This window comes from Equus asinus, chromosome 13 (assembly GCF_041296235.1).
Source record: "Equus asinus isolate D_3611 breed Donkey chromosome 13, EquAss-T2T_v2, whole genome shotgun sequence".
Classification (NCBI taxonomy): Eukaryota; Metazoa; Chordata; class Mammalia; order Perissodactyla; family Equidae; genus Equus; species Equus asinus.
In genome coordinates, this window is record NC_091802.1 from 19473098 (window position 1) to 19488871 (window position 15774).

At 54.7% G+C, this 15774-nt stretch overlaps 1 protein-coding gene across 6 annotated transcripts in view; it reads left to right on the plus strand.

The window, feature by feature from the left end:
* SEZ6 (seizure related 6 homolog) overlaps window positions 1–15774 on the plus strand; it is a 46449-nt gene that overhangs the window by 4901 nt on the left and 25774 nt on the right. The gene's annotated exons all lie outside the window — the stretch shown is intronic.

The window sequence follows — 15774 nt, forward strand, 5'->3', positions numbered from 1 at the left end:
AGGGCTAAAGCCTCTGCAGACACCCCTGAGTGCCACCACAGCTTGTGTCCCCAGTGGCACAGAGCCTAGCATATGGCAGACATTAAATACATGTGGAATAAATTCACAAGAGTTGCACAGGTAGACAGTGGCAAAGTTAAGCCCAGGCTTCTTTTTTTTTTTTTTTCAAAGATTTTATTTTTTCCTTTTTCTCCCCAAAGCCCCCTGGTACATAGTTGTATATTCTTCGTTGTGGGTCCTTCTAGTTGTGGTATGTGGGACGCTGCCTCAGCGTGATCTGATGAGCAGTGCCATGTCCGCGCCCAGGATTCGAACTGACGAAACACTGGGCCGCCTGCAGCGGAGCGTGGGAACTTAACCACACGGCCACAGGGCCAGCCCCAAGCCCAGGCTTCTTGACTCCCTCCCATAGCCCTCACCCACTACCTCTGCTGGCTGAGGGGTGCCCTGTATGAATTAAGGACTGAGGTAAGGGAGAGGCAACCCCGTGTCGTCTGGCTTCATAGCGCCCTCATCCATCTCAGCGTCAGACACCTTCACAGAACTTGGAAGGACCCATGTGAAGCCTTGGGAGCAGCTCTGAGCCTGGCATGTCCTCGAATGGAAAGGTAGGGGCTGAGAAGTCATCCAGTATCACAATTCCTGTCCACAAACATTTCACATCTCCTAAAAGAGCAGTCCCTCTGGTACATCCATCCACCATTCATTCATTCATTTCACAAACGTACTGAGGTGTGAGGCATGGCCCAGAACCCTCAGGGCCCAAGGCTTTCACATGCCTTTTCTATTTAATACAAGAGACTCGTTATCCCCACTTTACAGATGGGAATACTGAGTTTCAGAGAGATTAAGGCACTTATCCTGGGTTTCACAGCCAATAAGCTATAAAGCTACTCCAAAGCGCCTACCCATTTTGCAAAACCTGGCTGCAGCCAACACTGTGTCCACTCCCCCAGCCTGAGGCACAGCTTCCGTACAGGCAGATGGGAACCCAAGAGAGTATCACTATCCTAATAATAATAGCAGCAAACATTGCTTAGGCACCAACTATGTGTCAGGCACTTTACTAAATGCTTTATGTACATTAGCTCGTTTAGTTTTCATATCATCTCTGTAAGATAGAAGGTATTATCTGCATTTTATAGGCCAAGTTCAAGCCCATGTTGTCAGACAGACCTAAGACATAAATAACCCCTAACTTCCTTCTAGCACATTTCTGATGATAACAGTGGCTTATCTTCCTGATGTCTACCCTCAATTCTTACTGCTATAGATTAGGGACATTTTATCTTGCTCAGTCCTTAGTGGCAAAGGAATAAAACATCCTTTCTCACACTTGAAGGCCAGGATAGAGCACACGGCTGGAAGTCAGGTGAACCTTAAAGTCCTAGTCCAGAGGTCAGTGGCCTTGGGTGATTCTTATTCTCCCACCTTTGGGGGACTTGGTGAATGAGAAGACCAGTCACGTGGGTCCTGGTATCTGGTCTACCCCACCCTCCCCCCTCAGCCCCTGCTGAGGCCTGGGCCCCAGGTGGGAAGGGCCAAGCTTGCCAGAAGCTTAGCTCCTGGACAGGGCTGGGCACCACGCCTGACCCAGCTTCCCTGCACCTGCCTACCTGCCACCCAGCTACCAGCTCTGGGAGGGGAGGATCGATGCTGCAGCCGCTGGCAATGTTGTTGGCCATTGATTGTTGAGATTTCTCAGCGGGCTTCAGAGCAAACAAACCTGCCACATCTCCAACAACAATCCGGGTCTCCGACTGCAGAGTGTGCAGCCTTGCTGGCAGGCAGGCTGGCTGGAAGAGGCCGGGGCGAGAGGTCCAGGCTGGGCCCAGCAGGGACAAGGGGCTCTGCCAGGAGATGAGAAGGAATTGAGTGGGCATGGGAAGGGGGGCAACTGAGAGACTGGGTGAGGATGCTAGGGTGAACCCTAGACCCTGTGCATGCCTTATCTGGTCCAACCTCTACATTTCGGTTCAGCCGTGTTTCCACACTTGGAACGCCATCGTGCATCCTTCTGCTTATTTTAGTTCTCCCACTCTCTCTTTCCCTGACCATCCAGCCCAGAGGGCTCTCTCTCTCCTCTCAACAATATCACCTATCAGGAACTTAGCCTATCCATCCTTCATCCACCCACTCATTCTCCATTCACCAGCCCTCTCTTCAGCACCTTTCAGGTGTCTTGATGGGCAGGAATGCAACACAATCACTGACCTTAAGGAATTCAGTTTGCAGGGGGAGCTACCTTCTTAGTAAACTCAACTGTGACTGTCTACCCAGCTAGACCAGGAGCCCTCTGATTTTAATTAAATGAGATACAAATGAGATGCCAAACAGCATCTACATGATCCAACCACTTGCCTTCAAAAAGACAGGAGATTCCTGGCCAGGGACTGCTCCGGGCCTCAGTTTCTCATCTGTAGCAAGAGGGCTCACCTTTTGGGTCTTTGAGGGCGCAGAAAACCTCTGGGATCCCTGGGCCTGGCCATGCTGGGTGCCCTCCATCACAACTCTTCCCATCTCTGCTGGGTCTCGGTGTCCCCCTAGCACCCCAAAAAAGCAGAGCAGGTGCATGGCCCCTCCTGCCACCAAACTGCATAGGCTGCAGAATCCAAGCAGTGGGTCTCTCTGCCCTCCCCCAGTGCAGTCCCCAGGGGCACAGCTGGAATGCTGCTCCCTGGCATCATCCCCAGTATTTTCCTCCATCCCCCGACTCCTCCCCTCCCCACGGGCTCCTGTCTCTACCCTCAGGACCCTCCTTCCAGCTGGTCATCGGCGCTGGGAGGGCAGAACTGCAGTGCCCCTGTGAAAAGTGCCTGAACCACTGAGCAGCCCCCTACAGATGCTCATTTGCATGCTGTTTTAACCCCCTCTGCATGCTGGCTCCTTATTAAAGGCACAGAAGCAGACCCTGCCCCTCCCTACTCCCAGCCCAGATCCCTCCAGCCCCCACCATAGCTTCTCCCTCCCTCCCTCCCTCCTCCCAGCCCAGCAGCTGAGCACCAGCTCCTTTGTCCCCCAAGCAGCCACCTGCTGAGTGTCTGGCCTGGGTCCCACCAGCCAGCAGATGCCTAGGGAGTCCCAGAGCCTGGGAGGGGGGTTATCTTATCGGGAAGTGTGGAGAGCCAAGTTGTGCCTCAGGGAGGAGGGGGCAGCCCCAAAGGAAGAACATCTTCAGAAGCTTGCTGGTCAGGGAGTCAGGACCCCCAGGGTTTAAACCCAATATTGGCTATTGCTGACTGGGTGATCTTGGGCAAGTCAGGTCACCTTCCTGTGCCTTGGTTTCCCTGGGAATTCATGGTGTACCCCACCTCTCACAGAACAGCATCAGGATCAAAGTAAATCAGAGGGAGTGGTGACAGGGAAGAAACTGGAAGAAACCGGAGGGGTGGGTCTTCCAATAGCCAGAACTGTCCAAACCAGGAGAGGCTGACTTTCAGGTGGTCACTGGAGGGGCTGGATCAGAAGCCAGAGGAGCCCAGGGCTGGACTGCTGAGGCAGGCGGGGGAAGTGAGCAGCAGCTGGCCTAGGTCTGACCAGGAGGAGGAGGCTAGCAGTGCAGAGGGATGAAGGTTGGGTCCAGGGTGCCTCTAAGGGCCTTCACCCTGGCTTGCTGCTCTGATGGACATTGTCTCAGACATCACTTACATCCAGCAAGGGGTTGTGCTGGTGATTTGAAACATCTGTTCTGGCAGCTGGCTGGCCCCCTCTTGTTGTGAGGCCTTATTTTCTGACCGGTTAGAGGAAATGAGGGAGATGGAGTCACCTTCTTCTGAGGACAGAAGAGCCCCTGGCATCTCCAGGCAAAGGTGTGAAGATGCGACCAAACAAGGCATGCACGAGATGTGCATTTGCTTATCCAGCCTCCCCTTGTCCGCCTTTCCTCACTGCCCGCTCAGTTCTTGTCCATCTTCTGGCAGAACCCTAGCCCTGCCCTACTGGGTCCAGCCAGCTCCCTCTCAATACCCTCCGACCCCCCTCCAGCCCAGGCTAGGAAGAGGCCTGCTGTTTAGGCTGGGGTGGTGCTCCTGAGGCTCCAGCCACCTGGGGGGTGCCCTGAGTCTAGTCTCTGTTGCATCTATATCCCTGTTGCTGCTTCTGGTGCACCCTGGTTCTTCCTTGCCCTGGGCCTCAAGCAGAGGAGACTGGAGGGAACAGGAGAGGAGGACTTAGCCCTCTCAACTCAAGGCATCCGCACACCCAGCCTGGCAGGTTCCTTGGAGGTCAAAACAAGGTTGGGGCAATGGAGAAGACTGAGGGGTTGGGGGCTACACAGCTGGGTCCTCTGGTGTTCCTGGGAGTTTGGGGGAGAAGAAGCCCCAGATGTGCAGGTAGCCATGTCTGTGTGCATCTCTGCCTGGCTTGACCATCTATCCCTGGGTGTCTGTGTCCATATGTTCCTGTATATCTGTGCCCTTCTGTCCCTGCATCCTAGGACAGTGGCCCTGGGCCTAGGCACAGCAGGCCCAAGCTCAGGCTGGTCTCTCCCCTCCCAGAGCCCCTTCCCCTCTCTTCCTCCCCAATCTTGAGCTCCACTGACCCCTCAAGGAGACTTGTAGCTGGAGCTGCTGCTGCTATTTTTAGCAGCTCTGCACCCCCTCCCCTCCCCCACTCAGCCTGCTGGGGAAGTGGGGAGAACAGGCCCAGCCTGGGGAGCGTCACAGGCTGGCGTGCTGGGCAGATAAGGCCCTTTCTCCTCAGCCCCTCAAGGCCATGGAGGTAAGGGGAGCCTGGGATGGTGCACAGGTGCAGAGCCCATGCCCAGGGACAAGTTAGTCTCCATCCCACCTGTCGGGCTGGGAGGAGGTCCCAGGCTGTCCTCCCTCTGCTCCCTCCAAGTCCCTAAGGGCAGAACCTAGGCCTCTTATTCTTCCCCAGGCCATTTGGAAGTAAGGCCTCACCTCCTGGGTCTCCCCTATAGAAGCTGGAGATGCAGAGAGGGGCTCAAAGTGTCAGGAAGTCAGGGGGAGGGAGGTACACCTGAATGAGGTGACCCCCCACCACCACCACCTAGGGGCCTCTGACGCTGCCCTTAGCAGTTCCTAGAAGGGTTTCAGGCCCTTGCTACAGCTCAATTCTGCCAAAGGGCCACCAGTAGAGCAATAGAGCCCCTAGCCCTTCAGATCCTTGGGGCTTCTGGCTCTCCCCGCCGAAAGCTGCCCCTGCTGCTCTGGAAACTGACACCAGCTGGGAAGCAGTAGGGTACAGCAGTTCAAAGGGCCTGAACCAACCCAGGCACCAACCACGGAGGCAGCCCTGGCCCCTGCAGAGTGGCTGCCTGCCCTCTGGGCTCAGGCTGCCACTGCTTCCAGAGGTCTTTTATTTCTGCAACTGTTCTTCTGTCTGTCTCTCGAGCTCAACAGGGCAGGGATGGCCCCAGATCAGCCTCTTGGGCCCAGCTAGACCACCTCCCAAGGTCACGGTCAGCTATCTGAACCTATTTCTTTATCTGTGGGATGGGGAGGATTAATCAGGTAGTGTAGATAAATGGGCCAGCAGACCCTAGCACACAGTAGGTGCTCAAAAGTGTTAAATCTCTCCTTAGGTCCTTTTCTCACACCCCCTACCCCCTCTTTCCACCTTGTGCCCCCCCCCAGCACAAGCATATACATACTTACACACGTGCACACACGCATATAGCTGAGCCCTCCAGATGCTCAGCAAATACGGACCAGCGGACAGAGATGAAGAGACTGGGATCCAGTGCCATACAGAAGGAAAGTGGCAAGTCAACAGAGTACAGTCCACCACCGCCCACCTTGAGGCTCCGTCAGCCCCTGCAGTGGGGCACTGATAATAGAGGAGCTGTGATTCTCCACCCCCCACCCAAAGACTTCCTAAAAAGCCAGGAACCAAGTACTGTATGCAAAAACCAGACAAGCCCAGGGAGGGCAAGAGAAGCCTAAGGTCATGCAGCATGTCAGTGGCAAAGCTACCCCCATGCTGGAATCAGGGCTTTGACAAGGCCTCGCCAGCTTCCTCAGCTTTCACAACTAAGAACAGACGCTCTAGTGACCTCCAGGGGAGAGAGAGCCCACATCAGCATTAAGGACGAAGGCACACAGGGAGTCTGGGCTCAGGGACCCTCCATCCCTAGCCCACTCTCTCAATCCATCTCCTCCCAGATGCAGCTGACAAAAGCAGCCAGAGGGTAAAGGTCACAAGGTCAGAGAGGTGACTTTGGCCCTGGTAGAACAAGGCTCCTCATCTGACCTACAGGCCACAGAATCTTGGGGCTACTGGGCTGGTCATGCATCTCAGAAGTGGACACAGGCACTGGAAGCAACCTCAGTGGTTGTTGGCTTTCGGACTTCAGGGTCGGGGCTGGGAAGGGGCAGCAGCCCAGAGATGCTGGTCTGGGGCCCAGAACAGTACCGGCTCTTGGGCCCTGGCACGTTATGGCCATGTCTTGCTGGGCTCAGTGGCTGAGAAGAACTGTCCTTTGCAGGTGCCTGGAGGTAGACAGGCAGCAGAGGATGGAGGGGATGGCTGCTCCTCCCTAGATCAACCCCTGTCCCCCAACTCCACCCCTGGGCTGGGCTGGGCTGGCCGCGGTACTAGCTCCTGGGAGAATGCAGTTCCTGTCTTCACAGCTTTCCTCATGCCAGCTGACATTTCCAAGCCTTTCCATTTAGAGAAATAGGGTCCCTGCTGCTGGCAAGGGGCGGTGGGAGCTGTTGGTGCTGGGGGAGAGCTGATCTGAGCACCCAGCTCAGGGTCATGTCCCTCCCCTGTCCCGGCCACAATACTGCAAGATGGCATAACCAGGTGGAGTACTGGATACGGCAGACTGATTAGTGACCAGCTGGTGATGAAAGTGATGCCAAAGCTGTTCCTCTCACTCCTTCCAGCCTACCCCAGGGGTGGGGGTCAATTCTACTGCCCCCACCTCCAAGGCCAGCCCCTTTCTCTCCCCTAACCCCTACTCAAGGTCCCCAGCCCCTGTGCCACCTGTCCAGCCCCAGGAACTCTGGGCAGGACAGGCTAGGGCCCCAGGTCCCCATGGCCAGCAGGCAGGCAGGAGGGGGGAACACAGGGCCGCAGGGGAAGGTGTAGAGCGCAGCAGGTGACGCTGCAGCAGAGGCCTCATTAATCACCTCTCCAGCCCCCAGCTCTGCAGTGGTGAGACCATATTAGATTTTAAATTGGAAAGCAGAGAACGTGGCAGTTAGCTCCCTCTACCCTGGGCCCCTGGTCACAGCCTCACAGGAGGGAGGGTGCAGAGGGGGGAAGAGGGCTGGCCCAGCAGCACCCCAGAGCCATGTCCTCCCTCCCCCCACACATCCAGACCCTGAGGGGCTGTCCAGGCCACATGGCCCTAAGAAGGGTCAGGTTAGGGTCCAAGAAGGGGACAGAGTGAAAAACAGGGAGCACAGCAGCTGCCTCGGGGAGAAGTGCATCCCTTCTGGGAGCTAGGGCCTTTCCGGGCTCAAGGACTGTGTAAGGCCAGGTTCCAGGGTGTGGCGTCCATGGGCAAGGACAAGTGGTAATTGTGCTCATGTGTATGCACAGGCCCACATACTCACACATGCAGGCACACATGCTCACATGAAGTAGCAACTCAGTACCGCAGAAATTTTGAGCCCAGGCTGCGGAAAAGGCAAACCTAGTTCAAACCCCTCGTTTGCCACTTTCCTCCTCTACCAACTAGGATGACTCGCTCTGCCTCTCAGCTTCAGTTCCTTCACATGTAAAGTGTAAAATATTGATTCCAAGCACAAAAGGCTGGCACTCTGGGTGGAAGAGAGTTCTCTAGGAGGTTCATGCCTGACCCATAGAGTGCTCAGTAAATGCCCTCCCCTGGCCCCAAGGCCAGGCAGCTGCTCCAGGGCTCCTTGGGGAGTGGCCAGGCCAGGTCCCCGTCCCTGTGCTCCTGACTGGGCAGTGAAGTAGGGGCAAGTCAACAGAGCACAGCAGGCACTGTCATGGAACATGCACACACTGTGGCCCCATCCTGGGCCACATCACCTGAGGCCAAGCATTCCTGGCTGTCCTCCATCCATAACATCCTCCTAAACCGGCTCTGCCTGAGCTCCCAAAATTGCCCATCGAACACCCCACCCCTCAGAACACCAGTGCTCGGCCCAGGTTGGAAAGCAAGCATCATTGGTGGGTGGAACTAATCCTCCTGGAGGAGGGAGTGGCTGACAGGCCCAGCTTTCCTGAGGCCTTTATGAAAACCCTGAAGTCCCAGGGCTCCTTGTCATCTCTCCCTGCCCAATCCCAGGCCCCAGTTTTCCCAGGCCCAAAGGAGGGGAACAGACGCTGCTACCCCATCTTAACTCTTCTCCAGAACCTTTACTCTTCCACTCTTCCCTCTGAGAAGTGATGAATTACTGCAGGGCTAGAGGTCAGATTACAGAGCTGCACTTTGCATGACGGCAGCCACTCACCACACGTGGCTATTTAAATGTAAATTAATTAACATAAAATGTAAAATTCAGTTTCTCAGTCTCACAAGCCACATTTCAAGTTCTCAATGGCCATGTGTGGCTACTGGCTACCGTCTTAGACATGCAGCTATAAAACATTCCCATTGGGGCCGGCCCAGTGGCTCAGCGTTTAAGTGCACACATTCTGCTTTGGCAGCCTGGGGTTCGCGAGCTCGGATCCCGGGTGCAGACATGGCATCGCTTGGCAAGCCATGCTGTGGTAGGCATCCCACATATAAAGCACAGGAAAATGGGCACGGATGTTAGCTCAGGGCCAGTCTTCTTCAGCAAAAAGAGGAGGATTGGCAGTGGATGTTAGCTCAGGGCTAATCTTCCTCAAAAAAAAAAAAAAAAATCCCCGTCATCGCAAAAAGTTCTGTTTTACAGCACTGCTCTGGGGCTGGATGACCTTAGGGTTTGAATCTGACACATCCAAACTGTAACCTTGGAGACCGCATTTCCCTGGGTCCCAGTTTCTTCATCTATAAAATGGGACAATCAAAGTTCATATCTCATAGAATTATTGTGGGGATTAAATTAGTTAATTGCGGTAAAGCACTTAGAAGGGTGCTAGGTGTGTGGTAAATTCTCAGTAAACGGTAGCGTTCAATATTTTTATTCACAGAGCCCTTTAGGACTCACCAGATCCTGGAATGTGGGAGCTGGCAGGGCCCTTAGATACTTTTCCCATTTTACTGATGGGGAAATGGAGGCCTGGGTTGGGGAAGTAATTTGAGCAGAGGGACCTAGCCTGTTAGGGGCAGGACCAAGACTGGTGGGCTGACTCTTGGCTATTGCCCACTACTCCTACCCATGCTCCTTTCATCTGCCAAGAAGACCTCAACCCTGGAGATGCTGAAGACCAGGGTTACCCATCACGCCAGCCCGGACAGTGGGGGAGGTAGCTGCCCCTGGCAGCAGAAAGCAGTGAACTCTCTGTCCATGGAGGTATGCCCACATGTGGTAGACAGCCCCAGGGTATTGGAGGGTTTACTCTTCATAGCAGTTGGGCCAGATGCTCTCCAAGCCCCGATATCCTGAGTTCTATCCCTGCCACAAGTTTGCTGTGTGACCTGGGAAAAATTCCTGGACTCAGTTTCCCTCTGCATAAATGAGGGAGAGATGAGATGCTCACAAAAGCTACAAGGACTCAGATTCTGGGGACCAGCCACTTCCTTGCCTGGAGCTTGGCCAAGAGGAGATGCCCCATTCATATTTGTGCTTCAGATTTGACTGGACTGCCAGGGGCTGACCAAGAGAGGGTAGTGAGAGGATACGATGGGGGGTGGTCAGTGGCAGGGGAAAAGAGGGTAGTCTGGGGCTGGGGTACCCACAAGCTTGGACTGGCAGAAACTCTTCATCAATTGACAATTGGGGCTGTGCTGGGGCATTGCCAAGGGCTGGCTGCCCATCTTCTCCCTGTAGGACCCGCCCCTGCCCTCCCCTGTTGGCCAAGGGCCAGGCATTTTGGGGAGCAGGAAGCCTTCTGAGTATACAGATGGGCAGAGTTCCAGCTTGGAAACTGTGTGCCCTGAACCCACCCTTCACTGTGCCTGGCACTGGGGGTCAGTATTTGTCAACAGAGATGTGGGAAGGGAGATTCCTCATGCTGGATCCTTGCCCAAGGACACAAGTGGTACATGTGCTGAGGGCCCACCAGGAAGTGCACCCAGGAAATCAGAGGAAGGAGCTGTTGTCACCCACTGGGCCAAGCAGGACTGGCTCTCCAGAGGCCGGGATAGGAGCTGGGCCTGATAGGATGAGGAGGGTTTGAAGAGACAAAGTAGTGAGCATATGGGGCAGAAGGAGGAAGGCACCTGTTCCGACAGGGAAGGTCCCTTTGAGTGTCTCTCTGTGCCCACCCCAACCACTGCCCCTTCAGGATGCTATCAGGACTTCCTTCCCCATCACCCCAAGCTGCAGGGCTCCCAGCACGAGTGCCCTGGAATAGTGATGGCCAGGCTGGTAGGGAGAGAGGAGTCAGGAGGCCCCAGGACCTACAACTGAGGGCCACTGGGAGTCATGAACAGAGCTGAGCTATGGAGCTGCCCAGATTTGGGTTCTGGTCCCAGGCTCTGCCACTCATGAGCTGTATAACCTTGGAAAAGTTACTTAACAAGTCTGAGCCTCAGTGTCTTTATCTCTGGGGATAATGACCCAAACCTCCCTGGAATAAGGGAAGGATAAGAGATTACACGTGAGGGTGCTAAGTGCATAGAAGCCATATCTTCTAGGTGACCCTGGAGAAGCCATACCTCAGCTCTGGGCCTTAGTTTCCCCATCTGTCATATAAGGCTTATATTGTCTTCCCTGTTGATACAAGTAGTCAGACAGCAACAAACCTACCTCAGATGCAGGGATACTATGGGGGTAATTATTACTTCAGTAGCACATGGAATCAGAAGCCTCTAGAACAGGACCTCAGGCCTCAGGGGCCCTCTTTGGCCCTGTCAACCTCTAGCCGGGGCCTCTCAGTTCAGAGGCAAGGCCTGCGCCCAGTGCAACTGTCACTATGGAGACCAGGCTCTGGCTGGGGGGCCTCAGGCACTCTTGCCCCCAGGGCCCCTCTTCCCTCCCTCAGCTCTGGGATAATGGGGGTCTGCAGGGGCCAGGCCCTCACTAATCCCCTATTAAAACTTGAAAGGGGCCAAGGAACCTCCAGAATAAACTCATTAACTTTTATGGGATAATAAATGGATCCCATTAAATTCTCATTCTCCCTATGCTGGGCCAGCTTAACCTCCAGAACCCAGAGGGCTGGGCTCCCTGCCCACTGTATCCCCCAGGCTCCCCCTGAACCCTCCTGCTGTCACGCTCCCTCCTCCCCTGAGCCACCCGAGAGCTGGGGCTGCCACAAGGTGGGGATCAAGCCTAAGCCCATCTAGAGCTCTAGGGGCCCCTCCTGTGCCTGCTTCCAAGGGGCCAGCAGCTTGGGCCCTGGAGGAGAAATGTCTGGTATCTCTGCAGGGGCTGCCAGAGTGACAGGCAGCCCCTCCTGCCCTTGCGCAGGATGGGGTGGGCTGGCAGATGGAGGATATGCCTGTCTCTAAATGGTCCTTGCCAAACCCAGGATGTCCCCACTCCACAGATGAAGAAACAGAGGCTCAAATGGGCAGCCCCCTGCCGGGGTCACACAACTAGTGAGGCATAGATTCGGGATTGGAACCCAGAGGTTTTCTGGCTGTCTGGTGCAGAAAGATCTGCAGAAACAATAGCACCAAGGGGGCAGCCCAGCTGGCCCTGAGGTGGCATCTGGAGTCTGTTGCCTGATGCAGTGGTTCCCCCAGGCAAGGACACTGCATAATGACCCCCACCCTTCATCACAGCCTCCACCCAGACCGATTCCAGCTCTCCAGCTCACCAGTGCTGTGACCCCTGGCAGCCTTCTGGGCCTCACTGAGCCTCAGTTTCCCCATCTTTAAGACAAACACAATAACACCTACCTAGCTGGACATTATGAAGAAGAGTCTCCAGTTATAGCTTCCCCTAAACAGAGGCCAGACCCCTGATCCTGGCCCGAGTCTTTCAGGGGTGGAACATAGGGCCCCTCACCTCTACCCCCACCCAACTGGGCCCTGGGGAGGAGGGCGGCAGGGCAGGAGCATTCCCTGGGAGGTGCTGGCTGGGGCTGGGGGGAGGGGGCCTCCAATCCCAGGAGGGGCAATGGGGGGCAGTGCAGGCCGGGAGGCGGAGTGGGAGAGAATCCACCGGGGAGGCATCCTGAATGGCTCATTAGTGCCGATGAAAGCCTTTTTTCATTTCGTCTAAATACTTTAAACAGGGCTCCCTCCGATGTCTATTTGCATAGCTTAAGAGCTAATGCGCGGGAAGGGCCCAGGCAGTGGCGGGGCCAGCTGGGGCTGGGGGCCACCGGGAAGCTCCGGGCCTCCTCCGCCTTGGGGACAGCGCTGGGGGGAGGGGAGGGGTGATTCCCTGACAGCCCACTTGGAGGATGCAGCCCTGGCCCTGCAGCGGGGACAGAGCAGCTGCGAGAGTACATGCCTGTATTCTGGCACAGGTGGAATGCACAGGTGGGGATCACGGGGTCCTGTCTTGCTGGGGGCCAAGGCCCTTTCCGCTACAGACACACAGCCTTGAAGGTGGCTGCCCTTTGTACGGGTGGGGCAGTATTTTTTTTTAAGATTTTATTTTTCCTTTTTCTCCCCAAAGCCCCCCAGTACATAGTTGTATATTTTTAGTTGTGGGTCCCTCTAGTTGTGGTATGTGGGACGCCGCCTCAGCATGGCTTGATGAGCGGTGCCATGTCAGCTTCCAGGATCCGAACTGGGGAATCCCTGGGCCACCGGACCGGAGCACGTGAACTTTACTTGGCCACAGGACAGGCCCCCAGGTGGTACAGTATTATCCTCATCTTATGGCTGACATGCTCAGGCTCACACATATGGCCACACAACAAGGAACGAGGTCCCCCAGAGAGGAGAGTCCTCACCCCGGGACAGCCTCTCCCCACCCTAGAGGTCTGCCTCAGTGTTGCCTTAGCAGGGGGCTGCCCAGCCTTGGCGTGTGGCCTTTCCCTCACTGCCCCCAAAAACTGGTATTTAGAGTGTTCAGATTCTCTTAAGCCTTTCCAGAGGGCCCATCTTACAGCTAAGGACACAAAGGCTCTGAGAGGCAACTTGCCCAGGTTCTCATGACTTGTAAGTGGCAGAGCTGACACTTGAACCCAGGTACTTGTGACTCAGTGCCCTCAGCCCTGCGGAGCAGTGTTGTGGACTCTCTGGTTTGTGTCCCAGACTCAGCTGCACTTTGGGCCTGGAGTGAGGGCTCCCTGGGTCCCAGCCAGAGGCTTCCTGAGGGCCCAGCTTGGCTCAGGCTCAACTCAGGTCCTAGATATCAGAAACTCTGGCCCCAGCTCCACCTCTAACCTGCATGAGACCTTGGACAAGGCCATTCCTCTCTCTGGGCCTTGGTTTCCTCCACTGGCCAGAGTGTTCTCTGCAGGGTAGCTCCGGGCAGGCTGGTGTGGAAAGACTATGACTTTGAAGCCCAGTTAATATAGGTTCAAATCTCAGCGCCACCACTCTGCGACCGGCAAGTCCTCACCTCTCCTCTCTAGGCTTTGGGTTCTTTGTCTGTCATGTGGGAATAATATTCCCATCTCACAGAGTTGTAGCATCAATTAAATAATACAAGGTCTGGGAACAGCCTGACTCAGTGTCTAGCACACGGTACGTGCCTGATGAGATTGGATACTGGGTCCCTGACACCTCATTCTACTGTCCCCTGCATCGCTCTCTCCCCGTTTGTCAGTCTCTGCACGTTTGAACTCAGTCAACCCAGGCAGAGAGGACCCCAGGAACCTGGGTGGGGGGTTGTCACAGGGCCTCAGGCTTCCATCAGAGACAACCAGGGTGTCTGGAGATGCCCTCTCCCCAGAAGTGGCTTGTCTCCCAGAGATTATCTTACCCTCCCTGACAGTGGGTGGCACCCTCCGGGACCAAGTGGCAGCTGATTGCAGAATCAATTTGCTCGTTTGATATGCTATCTCGATCCCATTTAACCAAGTGCTCAGTCCCCCCAGATAATGCAATCAGTGCAATCGACAGTGACGGGAGGTGCCCATTAGCTCCGCTCCATTGCCCAGCACCCACCTGGCAGCCAGCGGGAGGAGCTGTGCCCGCTATGGTCCCTTCCTGAGACAGAGGTTCTCTTTGCACTCCCTCTCCCAATGAAGAATCCCACAGGTACGTACCCTGGGAGCTACAGACCATTTCTCTTCTTGGGCAATCCTGGAAAGGGAGACTGGAGCCCCAGGGGCTCCAGTCTACATAATGAGAAAGGCTCTTCTTCCTTGTGCCATGCTAAGATCAGTCTCAGCTCATCTGGCAAAGACTGAGTGACATCTGGGGGGTGGGCAAAGAGAGTGGCCTTGTCCTGGCATGTCACATGGCAATGCCTGGACCCTCCATCACTGACTCAGATGAAAGACCCAGGGTACTGCAGACCGTCTGCTCCAGGGGGTATGGGCCTGGCTGGGCATCTAGTCCGGGCACTGTGTTGTCAGGGTCTGGCAAAGAATGCCAAGGCACAGATGGGCAGGTTTAATGGGCGTCTCAGGAGACAGGGGTTGGTTCTGGTTGCTCAGGGCTTTGGGGTACCGGGGCCCCTCTGACCCAGAGCAATGGAGAACCATGTGACCTGCACCCACCTCCCCAACCCCAGTTTCCTCCCTCCTCCCATTTGTCTGACACATCAGAGCTGCCATGGTCCCCTGAACAGAATGTAGGCCATCTGCTGCTTCCTCACGCCTGCCAATCCACGGGGTGGGTGTGAGCCTGTGGAATGACAGCCCCATCACAAGACCAGAGAGGAACCGACCTTCTCCTTGCAAACTGTGTTATCTCCCTCTGGCTGTGTTTCCCTTCAAGTCCTCATGCAGCCATTTGAGAGCTGTTAGAAGCAGAATATCCTTCCAGCCTTCTCAGAGCTGCAAAATTCTATATGAGCTGAATCTGGAGCCAGCATCCACTGACCTTTTCCTGGCAGTTAAGGATCTGGGGAGCCTAGTGGGCCACAAGCAGAATATGTATCATCTGTCCAGCAGCTGTGTGGTTGAATAAGTCAATATAATCAATAGCAGAGCAATCAGACCAGCAATAGCAAATAAGTTTCATCTTCCATAGCCTATCTAATCCATTGGTAGGGGCTGCCTGGGTGACTCTGCTAAGAAGGACTCTGAAGTCCCATGTGGCCTCAGCAAGAAATAACCAAAATTGGTTGACAATGTCTGCCATGGATTGGGGGGGTACGTGGGTAGCATGCCAAATGAGCATTCTATCCTGCTTCAGACCCTACCCTAGATGGATCCTGACTAGTATCACAAGAAAGATAAAGAGAATTCAGAGAGACATACCAAATGGGAAAGGGAAGTAATATTATCTCAGTTAGTCCTAAAAAAGAAATCCCATTTTACAGATGAAAAAACTAAGGTTCAGAGAGTTTAGGTTATTTGCCTGAGGTCACACAGCCCCAAAGTGATACATTTGGGACTTGAAGCTACATTTGCCTTACTCCAGAGCTTGGCTCACATTACTGTTCTAGAAGGACCAAAAAAAAAACCAAGAAAAAAGACAAAAGAAACGATTTTCTGAGAAGTGAGAGAAATGGGGCATAATGGGGCCCTAACAAAGATGTCATGTACCTGTGAGGAAATCTAAAACAAAATCCCAAATATATGAAGCATTTCCTGAGACAAATGAGCAGCAGTTTCACTGAGAATGGAAAATGAACTCGAATGCTCTATAATCTCAAGAAGAAAAGTCACTGTGGGGCAGGGATGGCACCCTTGCTAAGGGGCTTACCTCAGGCCTTCAACTGACTG